This window comes from Saccoglossus kowalevskii, chromosome 11 (genome assembly GCF_978046115.1).
Source record: "Saccoglossus kowalevskii chromosome 11, keSacKowa6.1, whole genome shotgun sequence".
Classification (NCBI taxonomy): domain Eukaryota; kingdom Metazoa; phylum Hemichordata; class Enteropneusta; family Harrimaniidae; genus Saccoglossus; species Saccoglossus kowalevskii.
Window position 1 is genome coordinate 7100660 of NC_140651.1, and position 11727 is coordinate 7112386.

Consider the following 11727-nt stretch of genomic DNA (forward strand, 5'->3'; position numbering starts at 1 on the left):
GGTGCGAACATCACCATAATATAAGCATTTATTCTTAGTAAATTATCCTCTTTGATTAGACAAAATAGCCGAAGAACAAGTCGCTGATTCCAACTCTTATTGAATTTATGTGGCCACCGCCTTTTAACAGTTGTAAATAAAAACGTGTGTTAAGACTTCAAAGGTGTCCTTGACTTCAAAAGTGTCCCCTTATTTTCTGTTGGAATTGATTGCCGCATAATTTAAGAATACTTGTATACATATTTTAGTATAAAGTTGTTAATATTTATATAATGCACATTACCGATCTGTTTTTCGACTCTTTAGTGACAATTCCCTCACTTTATCGTTGTTTTAACTTTCAATATCATTTTATCTTCGGACACTGGTGCGATATTCACGTCGCCATTTTTCACTAGCTTAGAGGGCATGACGAAGGCATTATGGGATATTTCTATTTCGTAGTATGACCGTTTTTGAGTGAGTGCTGCTGGATGATGATATTTCATAAGGTAAGTTGTGGCATTTAATTGTATTATTTGACAATATGGTTGATACTAGAAACCGTTTACACTCGTGTGTCAGCTGTTGTGCTGTATACCGTATTTTCTATGCTCAACTGCACGCATATTAAGTGCCAGTGATAATCGGATACCGTGGGCGTGGTGGTAACGGCTCAGAGATCAAACGCCTGTGATAGACTTTAAAATAACTTTTGGATATAACACATCAGCTTTAGTCATTACCACACCGTAGAGTTTCCAATTTGTTGATTACCATAAATTTCGTATAATAAATCAACCAGTAATTATCGAAAATTGTTCCTTGGAAAAGGAGATTGAAGCTATCCGGCAATCAAGTGGCAACATCAAGTCTAGTCGCCAATTTTGCATGCAATTTATTGGGATATGGTCAATTACAGTGTTTTGTGTTGGTAGCTTACCCTGTTTATGTGTGTATGTCTGTCCCACCATTATTTCGAGAACCAATTTTTGCATTTCATTGAAATTTTGTACATAAATGTTTTGGGACAACATGACACAAATAGTTTTGATTAAAGTTAATGCTCATTAATTACCTAATTTGCAAAGGTAATCTTCATATCTCTATAAAATCTGATTTTAATTAAACTTGTTGGAATTAATCACACTAACAAACCACAACCATAAATTGTGAATTTTAAATACTCTATATTTTTACTTCAAATGCCTCCAATACTCTCAGCACCCTCCCTTCTTTTATTGACTATCATAGATACCATGAAACAGGTACCAACTTTAAACATTTGTTATACGATCGTCTCAGTGTATTGTTAGCGTGTTTCAACGTGGGGCTATGAGTGTTCCTGTTCCACGGCGTTCCAATCGGCCCATCTGTCGGGGTTGAGGCGTATACTAAGCCAACATATGCGGTGCCACAGCGAATTAAACACCTCATACACGCAAAATATGTGGTAATCTTGAGAGGCAAAATCTGCCTCTGTCAGCCTCTTATTGATGATGATGGTACAGTGTGTGTCATAAGTCAATATTTTCTACAGTTTTCATCACATGGCCAAAATCGATGAAATGGTGACTACTCGACCCTTAGTTTTAACATCATATTTCATATTGGCCTTGTGTAGGTAGTGTTACATTTGCCTATGCAATTTGTCTAAAACAATATTTCATTAAGATCTGTTCATTTTTAAAAAAAATTGTTCAAAATCAGTTATTGCCACTTTTTATATTTTAAAACAATTGGTTTAATTTTATCATGCAAAACTTAACGCATTGTTAGAAGACACTGATGCGGTATATGTTTATATGTAATTTGGTACTTTAGTGAAAAATAAAGTTTAAACTATAACTGACATGATACAAGTTGAATAAAAGCTGATTTATATTACCGGTAATGTCTTGTTTCTAGTTTCAGGCCACAATTTTTTTTTCTAATCGAAATTGTTGTTTTAAAGGTAAAATCCTATCAGTGTCTGCTATGAAATATATTAAAATGTTTAATATTATAACACTTAATCTTCAATGTTTTATTGCCTGTACGCTATTAACTCATTATGCTTACAAGAATTAATTATCTATTTTGAGACTACCTACTGATCTTTAGCACGAGTGGTGCTAGTTAGGTCAGATAGAGAGAACCGCTGACATATTTTCTTCTTTTTATTAGCATTCCCATTTTAAACATGTTACTGTCATCATTGTAATCAATAACTATCCCTTCAGCTAACATAGCCTTATTTTTTCTTGTCAGCTTCGTTTTAGCTTGCAGCTTTATCATAACCTTGTCATTTATTTCATATAATGTAGAAGTATGCTTTGCTATATCTCGATGCAACATTGTGCTGCTTCAAAACTTGTTTAACTGGCTTTTCCATGAATTTCATTTGCCAAATCTAATCAATTAGAAAAAGCTTGCTTACTAGTACTTTCAAGTGTTATTAAAAAACTTATTTCGTAGATTCCACTTGAGATATAAAAAAAAAAATATTAAAAAATACCTACAATGAACACACTAGTGATTGATCATGTGAAAAGAAAACACTTACACAGACAGATCATAGACATCATTCACAGATGGAAGATTTTTAAAACAACAAATGGTGATCTTGCTGTCAAAATAATCAAACAAAACATCTACACGTTTATATTTTCATTGAGAATGTGCCAATTAAACTAAAGTTAATATATATACATGTAGCTAACGAAAGACAAATTGTTCATACAACTTATTTCTTCATCAGATTCTTTAACATCGGGCTGTCAAACATACTGATTACCCTATTTGGTCTTGCAAAAAAAGCTTCAAACGGAGTCATTTCTGAAAATACACAATATTAGTCTTTATAACAGAATTACCAGGTGAAAACACAAAATGTGTTCCCACTAGAGATGCTGGAATGGACATTTGTAGAAATGGATAAACAAATTATAATTAAATAATAAATCATGTTTAAAAAAAAAGATTCTCAGTCTGGCTACAGTCTGTGTTTCCAACTTCTGCCGAAGTGAAACTGCGTCACTAAATGGCAGACAATGAGGTGAAGCCATGCTAATGCAATGCACCGAATACCATAAAAACTCACTGTTGTAAAATTATTCCTTTTTACATTTAAAGTCAGGATTACATCAATGAATGAATAAAACAAACATTTAATTGTAAAACACGCTTTTCTTCTTCTATTTCTACTGCCATAGATGATTTAACTTTCACATGATTTCACTACTACATGTATTCATACAGAGCATTACAAAAACATAAAACGCCTGAAAATTGGACACTTAAAGTGCCTGTGCATTGCCCACCCACACGTTAACTATTTTAGATCCGTGTTCTACTGAAGTGAGCAGTTATTGATTTTTTTTTCTCAAAATGGTTACTCCTATCCAAGTAAATTTAAGATATATCTCGTGCTGTAGCTACGCCCACCTATCCTGAAACGGTCGACTGTTTCCGGATTTCCGACTCTCGCCGAAAGTGCGCCACCAAATGCCAAAATATGAAAGGAAGCCATACTCCGAGAAGGGTTATGCGCACGCCACATTGGGTCGTATCTGGGAGCTCTCAAATAGGACCTCACGAATACGACCTACTTTACATATTACCCATATTGCATTATACAAAATGGCTGGTAGGTTAGTTGTTAGTCTTTTTCGGTTTCTTCGCAGTGTGTACTCGATGTTTTGCGTTTACCAGTAATCGTACGTTTTCCTGACGCAGTATTTGAACCAATATCGCCTCGCGAGATAGCGATTCAGTTTGCATGTTTATTCATGTTTATGAACGTAGGATTTATTGACATTTATTGGAATATTTATTGGCATCGGACTCGTTGCGTTGACCCGAATCTTTGACAGCTTGTTAAACGGAAGAATAACAAATAGATTTCCATACTCTTCAGGAGTAAAACAGAGCTGTAACTTAAGCCCAACATTATTTAATCGTTTTTATTTTATAAATGCTCTCCAGACATTTTTGCTATGAACACTTGTGACCCTCCAACCAGTCGGAGCCCAGGAACTTTGATCAACTGTACGCAATCCCTATGAGCGCGGGGGGGGGGGGGGGGGGGGGGGGGGGGGGGTTATCGGCTGGTATCTAGTTTAAGAAATAAGGGATGAAGGCTCCAGCCAGCTCATATTTTTTAAACTCGAAAAAACAGTCAAACGGAATGAAAAAATAAAATCTAAAAAAAAATACCAGCTTGAAGAATATTGGTTGCTGTTTAAAATTTCAAATTTGATCATAGTTCCTGTGCTCCAACACGGGGGGGGGGGGGGGGGGGGGGGGGGGGGGGGGGCTCCTTTTACCAAAACCACCACCCCATACCACTCCTAGCCCAATTTAATTGCGTATGTCCCTTCTAAGGACGCCTATAGTTATCTAGAGGGGGTATAGGGAAGAAGGCTTATTACTGAAACAAACGTACACTAGTACAAGTTCGTACTAAAACAAACACTCAATTCTGTCTCAAACCTCAAAATAAGCATAGCTCTAAACCTATTTGATAAATTGATAGCACCCATCATTAGCTATGAGTGTGAAGTATGGGGAGAGGAAGTCACTAAAAATAGCGATATTATTGAAACTGTTAACTATTCTTTCTTCTGATTACTCCTGAGGGTTAAAAAGAATGCTACTAAGCTTGCAATCTTAGGGGAATTGGGAAGATACCCTCTTGCCATACAAATTATCACACAAATAATTAAATTCTGGCTCAGATCAAAACTTCCATAGACGCCCAAGTTAATAAAAAGCACCTTTGATGAGGTCAATACAGTAAAAACTAGGTGGACAAGAAATGTCGACAAAATAATCAGTGACAACAATCTTGATAAGGCAATAAAACAACAAATAAAAAAAAAGAAACCACACCAAACCAAGACTATCTCTGCTTTACTGAAAGAAAATTATAAAATAAAATGGAAAGAAGCTCTATTTGATGACAACAGAGCAAATGGTGGAACAAACAAATTGGAAAATTATAGAACATTCAAAACACAGTTTAAAATGGAAAAATGTTTAATAACAATGAGTAATATTAAACTGAGACACTCCCTATGCCAGTTCAGAATCTCTGATCACAAACTTCATATTGAAACTGGCAGGCATTGCAGAACTCCAAGGAATGAAAGGGTCTGTAAACACTGCTAAAAAGCAGATTGAAGATGAGATACATTTCCTTATGGACTGCAGTCTGTACAATACACACAGAATTGAATTATTCAAGTACTGTAAGGAAATTATACAAAATTTTAGGAAGTTAAATGAACTAGAAAAATTCAATGCAATCATGAAATATTGTTCAGGAATAAGAACTGCACAATACATACAAAAATGTATGCAAATGAGATGTGAGCAGCTCCACCAAAATTAAAAATATTCTTTCCACCATAATTATGACTCTAATGTGATTTTGTTACCTCTTAATAATATTAGCTAGTGTATTGTATTGTACCGTATAAGTTTATTATGATCTTTTGCGTGTTTGTAATATTATTTAGCTTTATTTAGCATTCTGTGTAGTTGATTAACATTACTGTATCTTAGTGTAGTTTATTTTCTTTTATCTTATCTATTTTTATTGTTATATGACCATAGAACAACTCACTGTAGTTCGTTTTAGTGTTGAATAAATAAATTATTTGACAAATTAATTTATTTTTTAATTCAGCTAATCCTTGTTTGAGGTAGTGATGTCTGGGGGCATTGAAGCATGTACTGTTCCAATGTACTATTTAACATCTAGTATGTTAGCTTGTAGCATTTAACTGGTACAATTGTATAAAACCAGTTTAATTCTTCTCCAGGAATTTGACATGTTTCAATAAATGTAAGGTTATCCTGATATTACTTGTTCTAGACCTGAGTGTTTTTGGGTAAATTTTTTTTCTAAGATTGGGGAACACAGCATTAAAGAACTGGGTAATATTCTTTCCACATTAGGCGTAAACAAATTTCACTGGCTAACTCAGGTGACTGTGTATTATTGTTGTTGTTAAAACAGCACTTCATACCTTTGTAATTTTTAAACATTATTATCTTGGTATAAATTTGATATCTTAGAACATAACATGTTTCTGTTTTAGCATGTTTGGTCTTATATTGCTTCAGTGATCAAAACATTCAATCCCATTCCTATACACAAGACAGAACCTATATTTCAAAACTGTGATTGGAATAAACATCTTTCATGATGTTGAATAGTTCCTTAAAATAAAAGAAAGACAGTGATTGGTGTGCTTACTACAGGCTAATTACTGCAATGTATTTTACAACAACTTTCTTTTGGTAACCATCAGGTGCTACAATTTTTTTCTCAATAATGATCAATGTATGTTTCTAATTTGTGTTTATTGAAAATCAAATTATTTTACTAATAGATGTCATCTCTATTACTTATAATAAATAAAATGTGGCTAATGATTTTTATCAAATTTACCGCTGCATGTACATAAATCAGATTAAATTATTACCAGTAGCTGATTTGGATGGCTGATAGACAGTATGAACCTAATAAAATGGTCCATGATTTAACAGTAGAATGTATAGTTTCCTTTCTCAAACAAGTGAATTTTTAACCTAATGAATATTTCTATTTAGTATCCACTGGAATTCAAACCAGTGAATGTTTTTTAAATACACAGTGCCCTCTATGGGTTGCTTGGAGAAAGATACAAAATAATTTGAACTACCCCCGGTAATTGAAATTGAAGATTGCATAGCAATTGTTAGTTTTATAGAAGTTCAAGAAAGATTAATGTCTGATAATTGTAAATGTAGTTCCACCTTGTTCAAATTCTACCATTTAAAATCATGAAGTGAAGAATATCATTTTTCAGGCATGCCTTAATATATTGTGTGCACCATAGTTTTGGAATCAGCTGTCCTGAAAATTCATTTATTTAATATTTTAATCATTCATATTGTGAAAGGTGCAGCATTTGAATATTGCATAATATTGCATATATAAATACAATACTGTATCTTATTGTTCACATTTGTCTAGCCATCCCTTTGTACTAGGCAGCATTATTCAATTTTTGAGACTAATTGAATCCCACATCCCAAATGCCTGGGTTGAGATTTCTCATGGAAGGAATATTGTTTTGAAATAGAAAAGTGATTGTGTTTACAAATCATTAACATACCATTGTAGCTATATAAGGGGATTATTAGGTTTGGGCCAATTGATATTTAAGGTAGAGATGCAGTTTACCAGACAGGTATTTTAATTAGTTAATTAGGCAACCAAGATGACCTCCCTTGTCCACATAACTATATATTTTTAGAAAGCTTATTGTATGAATTTTAAAATTTTGTAAGTATTTTTTTTTATGGACATTGTAGTTTGAAATATGCACAAAAATGTTTTTTTTTTTGGTCAAAAGTGATTTAAAACAAATTCGCTTCTAAACCATGTCTCTGTTTCCTGTCAAAATTGGTTTACGGGTACATCTGTTTACTATGAAGAAAGTTTCGTCTTGAAAACTGTCTACCTGGGCAGCAGCTCAAATTTCACTAATTCAAGTTTATGCATAAATTAACACCCAGGCTAGTTGTCTGTACGATTGTTGTAACACTGTTCAACCAAAAACAATGCCCCTACGGCGTTTTGAAGATAAACACATTGTCAATCATTTGTGAAAATTTCAAAACAAAAGGTCAAAGCGTAAAGTTTATAAGAGACAATTGCTAATTTGTATATTTTATAGTTAAGTAAAAATATATGCTGATTTACATTGCTATTGGATTTAACAGAGTTCCACTAAAAAATGCTCGGCACCATCTAAAAAAAAATTGTTATATATATATATCTGTCAGATTTGTTAAATTCATGTAAAAATATGGAAATTTAGATTTTAAGTGAATATTTTTGTCATTTTTGGTAAAAAATGTTATTTTCGACAACTAGTTCGAAACCGTAAGTCCAAATGCTTTCATATTTCCAGCAATGATACGTTGGATGGTCAGATTTGTTAAACTGGTGTCAAAATAAGCAAATTTGGATTTTTAGTGAACATTTTTCTCATTTTTGGTAAAAAATGTTATTTTTGACAACTGGTTCAAAACCGTAAGCCCTATTTACAGAGAGCTTTCAACTAAATATAAAACATAATACAGCTTTAAAGTATACTTTGAATATGTAATAGCACAAGTGAGTTAAGTAACTGGTATTTTTGATGAAAAATGCGATGATTATTCTGCTTATATCAGGTCCCTTAAATTGCACACATAATAATTTGGACGGTCATTATAAATAGAACATTGATACAGTCATTAGAAACAACTTTTAGATCTTCTCAGCTTATTTCAGAAGCCACCACATATATGGCACAACAATTGATCTTGCATTCAGCAATGTCTTATGTAAAACTGGAGTACATTTGTAATTGACTCTTTTATACCTGATCATAAGATTATTACTGCACAGATTTATTGAACATTTGTTCTTGGGTGTAACAAAACAATTACATATATGTACAACGTATCAGGAAAGATAACATTTCAAAAACATGACCACAATTTTCAAACAAAAACATATTTTTTTTTTCTCGACCATTTCTCAGGTTTTTGCACATCCATGATTTCTTAAGTTTAGCCTCAATGATGTTTGTCCAATGAAATGCACTATCCTTATGAACACTATAAAAGTTCATAATTGCAACTGCAAGAAACTGCAACTGCAATGTTTTCTAAATGACTGACTATGAATATTACAACCACAATGCCACTTCACTGATTCTTGTTCCATGGTAATGAAGACAGCGGACCTATTTCGACCGTCAGGTCGCTTGGTTTTCAGTAGATTAATGATTTATTTCACAGCACAAATCATCACTGTGTACATGGTATGCTATCAAATCACATACGCAATCTATAAACGACAACCATTACAAGTTCTGAATATTAGGGTAACATCCATGTGAAATATAGGAATCTGAGTCTTTGATTTGCACAGAAGATCTGAAGTTTGTGGACTCCTAGTGATACGTCACTCAAAATAGGGAATACTATATAATAGCTTGTGTTGCATGCTCGTTGAATTATGTTTCTTTATTATTTTACCTTTTGATCTTAAAAATTATATTATGTTGTTCCTGATAATAAAATCAACGAAGATCCCATAAATTTGCATGCACAAAGTTTCTTAAAAGTGGGAATAAATATAACCACAGTTTGGCAGTGCCATATTTACAATTAAATAATTGTATTTAATGTATTCATGGTCATTAAAGCGTTGCTGTGCATTCCCTGTAAACAAATGTGTATTTTACACGTATTGTGTATGTCATGAGTTCCATATTGATTAGGACAAGTAGTAGTTTGACCAATCATTTTCATAAACAGATTAAACAGCAAATACAGTGTTTATGTTAGCAACATATTTTTTAAGAACATTTCCCATCATTTCCAATGCTACTACCAGTACTGCAGAATTTACAGTTGATGGAAAATGTTACTGATATTAAAATATACAATCAATACAGTTTTTCTCTATTGGTGCATTAAAATTGTTGTTCTCTATTTCTTTTCTCTAATTTTTTTGGAGTATAAAGAAAACTGGTATTTTTTTTTTTACAAAATTGACCATCACATTAAATGTTTGCAGTTTTCCCCATAGACCACCATGTAAACTGAAAAAGGGTGTATAGTAATGAACCATTTTATTTAGCCATTTCTGAATACAGTCTTGAAAATGTATTGGTCACCCTTAATTTCTGTGCAAATGAATTTATTCACTGATTTCACCTCAAATTTGGTTGTTTTCCAGACTTTTACAAAATTGTTATATAGGCTTGTACATATGACTTACATATGAACATCCATTTGTGATACAGACTTATTTAACATGGACAAACAGTGGCAATTTTAGTGCTAAAAATACATCAAAATTCCCTGTTTTGGCCATTTCAGAAACAGATCTTGGTAATGCATAGACTGATTACATTCAAACTTGGTACAATGAAAACGAATGGGACCTTGATGCACGAGACATGCAGATATAATTAAAATGGCTTACTGGTGGCCATTTTGTTTTACCAAATACAGTTCCAGGTCTCTATATTGGAAACACTGGAATGGTCAAGTTCAAACTTTATACAAACACCATACAACATGTGCTACTACTTGATTCAAGATTTAGTACTAAAAATGCATTAAACTTATTTAAATTGGCCTTTCTGAACTAATATTGAACCTTGATGCGCGTCCTTTCCTTTTGATTTAACAAATATAATTCTGGTTCCATATCTTGAAAGTACTTGGATAGTTAACCTGAAACTTTAAACATGCACACAACTCCGGGATGCATATTTTTTATTCATATTTGTTTTTGATTTGTTTTTTATTTTTAGAATAGTGTGTTTTCTTTTTTGTTTTTTTTTAAATTATAGTTTTTAAATTTCTTTTTGTAAGACCCTTTTTATTCTTCCCTGAGGATTTTATGCATCTAATAAATATTATTAAGATGACTGCAGAAGGCCCCTTCTTGGATGGATTTTGTTTTTTATGCAATGACTTAAACTTCATAACCAATGAGGACTGTATAACTTGTTAATAGTATTTTTGGGCAGGCAATACAGTAAAACTTGGGTTTTATCTATTTATAGCAGTTTAATTGTACCACAATAAGTCAAAGGTGACATTGTACACTCTTTGCCCAAAAACAATGTTTCTGGCCAAATTATTTTTTCAAAATTGATGCATTTCTTTACTACCATGGCCAACTACAAAAAAAAAATTTGACATGTAATCTTTGAGTGATGTGCATGGTGATCTGAAACATTATTTTGTTTTGTTGAGCTTAAACTATATATAAATCTTAAAAAACATGGCTAAGAAAACAGAAATTCTGTGGAACCACAGATAAATCATCCTTGTATATATCATGTGTGTTTGACATTCTGAGTGCATGCTTTTCTAGTTTGTATGTTACATTAGTATAGGAAAATGCAGAAAGTATTTGGTGTCCCTTGATGCCCTATTTTCACAGGTTCGTACAGAGTCCTGTCAGGAGCACTAGTGCATATAGAGATAGTCACACAGTGTTATAATGAAGACATTGCACACTAGACCTGATTAACCTATTTATCAAGTTTATAATTCCATAGTTTGTAATAAAATGTTGAGATGACGATGACATAAGTATCCACCACATTCCAGTATATTACTTACATGCACTGTAGGCAACTTTAATACAATTATGAGGGTATTAGTGACAACTGATTTTCATTGATGTCAGTTCAAATTTAAATAGCTAATTATTGCTACTGCAGAACTGACACTTGCCATATTAGTCATCTAGAAGGCAGCACATTTCCAGTTTTCAATTTTTTTGGAAAATTATCTTTACCTACTTAAGATACTTGATGAAATTTGTGGTGCAAATTTTCACTGGCCCTTTAAATTAGTTGCTCATAATTGTGGATGTACAGTTATTTATATTTTGTGGACACAAATCTCAATTGTCACTTTTGCGCCTAAAATGTCACACAAATCATATGGACATTCAGAACCAAGTTTATTTAGTATGGAATAACACTGCAACAATTTACAATTATTATAAAACAAATTGTGTTTTATTAGAGAACCTGTATAATATAACTGAGGATGCTGATAAAGAATGCCATATTTTTTCCTTTATATTCTTTAGAACAAGCTGTATGGAAACCAACATTACTGCACTGTATACTGGATATAATATAAATTAATGCTGGCTAACCTGGAATTATCAACATTGTATAGATG

At 32.7% G+C, this 11727-nt stretch overlaps 1 protein-coding gene across 3 annotated transcripts in view; it reads left to right on the plus strand.

The window, feature by feature from the left end:
* The first annotated feature begins 385 nt into the window (after positions 1-385).
* Positions 386-11727, plus strand: part of LOC144341697 (uncharacterized) — a 39802-nt gene continuing 28460 nt past the window's right edge. For all 3 annotated transcript variants that reach the window (XR_014931001.1, XM_085505693.1, XM_085505694.1), the window contains exon 1: positions 386-491. The gene's annotated coding sequence lies outside the window, so the exon portion shown is untranslated. The remainder of the gene's footprint in view (positions 492-11727) is intronic.